Source organism: Corvus brachyrhynchos, unplaced genomic scaffold, assembly GCF_000691975.1.
Source record: "Corvus brachyrhynchos isolate BGI_N302 unplaced genomic scaffold, ASM69197v1 scaffold280, whole genome shotgun sequence".
Classification (NCBI taxonomy): domain Eukaryota; kingdom Metazoa; phylum Chordata; class Aves; order Passeriformes; family Corvidae; genus Corvus; species Corvus brachyrhynchos.
In genome coordinates, this window is record NW_008236198.1 from 252758 (window position 1) to 258261 (window position 5504).

At 44.4% G+C, this 5504-nt stretch overlaps 1 protein-coding gene across 2 annotated transcripts in view; it reads left to right on the forward strand.

Annotated features, from left to right (window-relative positions):
- Positions 1-5504, forward strand: part of CACHD1 (cache domain containing 1) — a 91073-nt gene that overhangs the window by 5725 nt on the left and 79844 nt on the right. Inside the window, exon 1 of one of the 2 annotated variants that reach the window (XM_017740694.1) lies at positions 1347-1445. The exons of the other annotated variant lie outside the window; for it this stretch is intronic. The gene's annotated coding sequence lies outside the window, so the exon portion shown is untranslated. Of the gene's footprint in view, positions 1-1346; positions 1446-5504 lie in introns of those variants that run through there. 2 annotated transcript variants of the gene reach the window in all.

Genomic DNA, 5504 nt, shown 5'->3' on the forward strand with positions numbered 1-5504 from the left:
GGGCTGATAACAGAAGGAAGGCACACGAGGAAATGCAGCCGTGTTATCCCACTTTTTCTTGGAGTGGTTGGTGCCTGAGAGACTGCTCTGCTGCTGTAGCCTGGCCAGGCACTGGGGAGAAAAAAACCCTAATTTTTGTTGTCAGAAAACATCGAGAAATTCTTTTCTTTCAGAGAGGTAAGCTGTGTTTGAATTGGAAAAAAAGACCAAGTTTTTTTGTGTGTGTTTCCCAGTTATTCTTTTATAGTTGTATATTAAAAGGGAGCATTAAGTACAAACAGGTTTTTTTTTTGTTTGTTTGTCAATTATTGGGAAAAAATTGGCTGAGAAATGCTTGGAGCCTTGTCAGTTCAGTGCCCTCCTGTGTGGAAGTGCCCAGCTCTAAGGAAGTACCCCAAATTTTGTTATTTCTGTTGTCAGGGCACTCCATAGATGGAACTGGGATTCGGGGCTACCTGAGCCTGGCTCCCTGTGAAGCCTGGAAATGGCAATGCTTCATGGATCAGGGAATTTCACTAAAGGTTGGGTAATGGCCCAGGAATGATTTATTTTGATGCAGTTGAATAGGAAAAGATGAAATTTTTTTCTTTAAAAATTTTTTTCTGTACATGAACAATATAACTTAATAATTGAAGTTTAAGTAACTTATCTGATGTATCACCCTTTGTTTGTATGTCAAATGAGGTTTTGATTAATAGCTCTTGTATTGGTGGTTTAATGCAGAATAAAGTGTAAAAATATAGAGCCAGCATTCCTCAATCATCACTTTCCTGTAGCTTATTGTTGTTCAATAACATGCAGTGTTAATGAAATCTGAAAGGATATCCTTGTGTTCTCTTTTCCATGGAAAACAGAGTATAAAAAAATTAGTGCTTATGCAATGCCTGTTGTGGAGAATTGCCTTTTCTGATATAAAATATAAGCCAAGTTATTGCTTGAATCCTGTGCTCTGTGTGTTCTTCCCTGTGCAGAAATCTGGATGAAATTATGTGTCTGCTTTAGCAGTGAAAATCTGAGTTGACTTTTGAAATAATCCTGATGCCACAAATCAGGAACACTCATTTCCAATCTCAGGAAAAGTGTTAATAGTATTGCTTTATCAAGTGCCTCGAAGGACTCTGGAGTGTCTCCCAAGTGATTTTTCCAAAAGTATATTTGCACACTTACAATAATTAGTAAAAGCAAACTATTACATCTCCTTTTAGCAGCTTCCCAGCCAGGAGCAGCTGATAAAAGCAGTGCTGCTGGCCTCTGAGCTCATGGATTTGCACAACTTGGACTGTGTGATTTGAACCCCCTTCACCTTTTGAATAAAACAATGTAATTTTCCTTCCAGCATGTCTGCAGAACTCTCTGGCCAGTGCTCCCTGTCCAGTTTTGACCTTCTTTTGCACGTATCCCTGCCATGCTGTAGGAATTTCTGGCTATATCTAGGATTGTCACAGGTGAGAATGAGGCTGGGGGGGAAGAAAAAAGATTTAAAATAGACACATCTGGAGGTTGCCATAAAAGTTTCTAGGAGCTGGAACACCTTAAGTGGAATATCTTGTGTGTTTGCCCTGGTAGGGTTATTTCTGTGCTGATTTTTGGGGATTTCACACCAAATTGCATGTGGTGATAAGTTCAGCTTGACAGAGATGATGTGATGGTACCACACCAAAGGGCTGAGGTGCTCCCATGACCTCCCTGGCCCTGCTCAGTCCCTGCTTCTGTCCCTTTCAGCAAAGGAAGAAGTAGAAACATTTCCTCTTGGGCCATACTTTCACTTCAGAAGTTAAATCAAACAAAATCTGAGGAGGTGTTTGTGGTGATGGGCTGGGGGAGAGGGGACAGACTCCCAAAAGTAGCTGTAGTGGGAGCCTGTTTGCCTGGAGCAGACTCTGAGCCAAGGTTGGAAAAGGCTTCCCAGACTTTGGGAAGACCACACGGAGAGCCAGGAGAGCTCTTTGCCTTTTATTTGTTGGAAAAGAAAGGAACCCCAAACTGTGTGGAGCAGGAGTGTCAGAGCAGCATTTGACACTGGAATGGATGGTGAGTTAGCACGAGGTCTGGGATTTATCCAAATCAGAGCACTTTTCCCCCAGTCCTTTCCCAGAAGCCGTGTGAGCACAGGGATCAGCTGTGGGATCCGCCCTGCCAGTGATTATTCCTTGTCCTTCCCCCTCCATGTGACACAGATGGGAAACTGGGAGCTGGTCAAGCAGTGCTGCAGCTGCAGGAGAGCTGTGGGGTGACAGCAGAGCTGCTCCTGCCCGGGGCCGTTCCTGGTGCTGTGTGTCAGGTGGGATTGCTCCAGCGTGGGATGGCTCAGCTCCTGGTGCTTCCCAAACCCTGGGAACAGGAGGGAGCTCCAGTCCTCAGCACAGACTGGTTGCGTTTGACTTCTGCTGGGAAGAGAAGAACGAGTGCTGTGAGGCTTTTTGGGCTGCAGGAGCTGCTGAGCTGTTGGATGTGCTGGAGGCCAGGAGAGCTTTTTGGGAGTACCTTACAATGGACTCCATGGTGTGGCTATGGAATTGTGCGTTTTGGGGGAGCAAAAGTTAAGTTTTCCTGAAGTATCTGCTTGCAGTGGCTGCCTGTCCATTGCAAACCAGCACAGGGGCAGCTGCTGATGGAAAATTGGTACAGAAGGAGGTCACATCCAGGATATTTTTCTTGCCTTGTTCATGGTCAATTGAAAAATTAGCAGATTGTTTTTCCTCTTTTCTCCAATACTGGAATCATGTGGGATTTCTGACTTTTGCTAAACACTATTTGGAGGATAAGAGGGAGGCAGAATCTCCCATCGTTGCAAGGAGTGTGAAATGAGGAGGAAAAGCCACTTCCACTCTGTGGATCCTGAATTGCAGTTCCTGTTTTGTTACTGGAGGCTGAAGCTGCTGCATGAGCTGCAGGTTCAGTTTCACGCTGGCAGCAGTCTGGTGGAGCCCTCATGGACAGGTGTATTCCAGAGGGGCCAAACCAACATTCTGGGGATAGGATTTTTGTGTGGTATGGAAGGCATTGAAGGATAAAAATAGAAGGGTTTCTAATACACTTAGCAGTTTTAACAATGAAAGGATATTTAGTTTAAATAAGCTACAGCTGTAGGTAGTTTGACTTCCTTGGGCACACTGTTTTCCCAATGAATTGTCTGGAATATGAATTTTGTAGTTGTCTTTCATTCCTTTTGCCAGTGGCTCTCCAGGACTGCCAGGTGTGATGTGGGATTTATTCCCTTGGTCTGGCTTGGTGGAGTTTGCAGGGAAAACTGCACTTTCTGGTGCAGGCAGGAAGGCAGGAATAAGCACTGAGGATGCTTGTCTATCACATTATGCAGCTGTGGTCAGGCAGCTGTTTTTAAACTGTAAATTTCAGTCTTTGATCTGTTTGATTAAAATTAGAAAAGGTTATTCCTGGGTACACAGCCTCTTGAGTCTTCCTTGAAGGTGGTTGTGATGAAAAAAATGGAAGAAAGTTAATATTCACATCTATTGCAGGAAGAGCATGGAAACTGCAAACTTGTCAGAATTTTTTAGCTTTAGATGAGTTTCACCAAGGTGGAGGTTGCAAATACAAACCTAATGGCACTTAAGTAGCCAACCTTCTCTTGTGAATTACTGCTTATTAGTGCAATTGGGGAAAACAAGAAGTCTTACTTTTAGTTTTTTATTTTTGACCGAAATGAAACTGTAATTATGAATTATCATATTCTGACTCTTCCTTTTGAATTCTGCTGCTGTTATATTTTACAATCCTTAGATCATTTCAGCAGCTGCTTTGATGGATGTGCTTGTCAGTCTTGAAGTTGTTAAATTCAGTTTGCTGATGATCCAGCTGTTCTTGGCAGAGGAACCCCTGCTGTGCTGAGCTCACCACTGGGAACATGGAATTTTATTCCAAAAGTTGCGTTTGGTTTCTGAAATTTTAAATACTGACATACTGATGATGCTGTATTTCCATTAAAACTACTGGATGCAAAGCCAAAATTAAAATAACCCCAGCATAGCCATGATAGGAGATAACTGGTCATTTCTATTTCTATTAAACAAGTTGTTTATTTCTATTTGGTAAGAAATGCAGTCTCGTGAATTTTAATGTATCGATTCACTGTGATGTCACATAAATAGAATTTTGCCTCCCCCTTCATATTTATGTATTTATTCAGCAAGTGGTTGGCTGAAAGTCTAGAAATACATTTAAAAAAAAATATGTTCTGGTAATTGCAACCTCAGACTTTGAAATGCTGCTTTTTCCTACATTTCCAAGAATAGAAGCTCAGCCTCCAAAAATAAATGAAACCCAACATCCATTGCCATGGTTTTCAGTGCTTGGAATGGTGGATTTCTCCTTGAGGAGCAAAGGTGCAGCAGCTATTTTGGGGAGGGAAGATGTGGAGTGGGGATGAAATGAATGCAGAGCTGCTCTGGGCAGGCTCGTTTGAAACGTCAGACCTGCTGAGCGCGTTCCCTGCTCCGTGTGTGTTGTCCGGATGGCTTCATGGAGCCTGAAAAGGCAGGATAAAGAGGAGGAAAAATAAGCAGCTCGAAAGGGATGATAGTGATTAAAATATTTAGTGAAGGAATGTGTTAATTTGGGATTCTTTGGAATTGTAAAGCAAGCTGCTGTTCTTGATGTGCCTATAGTGTAGGTGCACACCCTGTGGGTCAGGCTCAATCCAGGCTCCTCCCTATTTTTTATTAATCCACATCTTCTTGCAACTTCAATACAAAAAATGTCCCTGCTTGTTCAAAGCCTTTGATCCCAAACTGTGGCTCCTTGGGAAGCACAGGGGGTTTCTATGGAGTTTGTACCTCAAACTCCTGTGCAGGGGGAAGGAGCAGCAGGGCTGGATTTCTGCTGCTTTCCTGTGTCACTCCACCATTTCCTGCCCTCTACTTCGCTTGTTTTGTGTCATTTTTGTCATTGCCTGTTTGCCATTCCCTGTCTCCTTGCTTCCCAGTGCCATTGGAGTGCTGGAGGCCACTTCCCTGCCCATGGCACCAGGCAAGCACTTGGCCCCCCTCTGCACAATGGAGCTGAGGTGGCCTGATGGCAGCTCTGATGTGGCAAGGACCTCTCCAATGGTACAGGGAATAAAGAATGTGATGGCAACAGGTCCCCTGGGATTTTGTGTTTGATGGAAGATATCCATGAGGGACTTCTGATGTGGGCATGGAGGACAGGAGAAGGGGGAATGGCTTGAAGCTGAAAGAGAGCAGGGTTAGATGTGATATTGGGCAGGAATTGTTCCCTGGGAGGGTGGGCAGGCCCTGGCACAGGGTGCCCAGGGCAGCTGGGGCTGCCCCTGGATCCCTGGCAGTGCCCAAGGCCAGGCTGGACATTGGGGCTGGGAGCAGCCTGGGACAGTGGAAGGTGTTCCTGCCCATGGCAGAGAGTGGAATGAGATGACCTTTAAGGACCTTTCAACCCAAACCAGTCTGGAATTCTCTATTCCTGGAAGGAATCTGGATGGGTGAAGTGCACACCTGATAATGGTTTGCATGAAAAACCCCAGCAGTTCT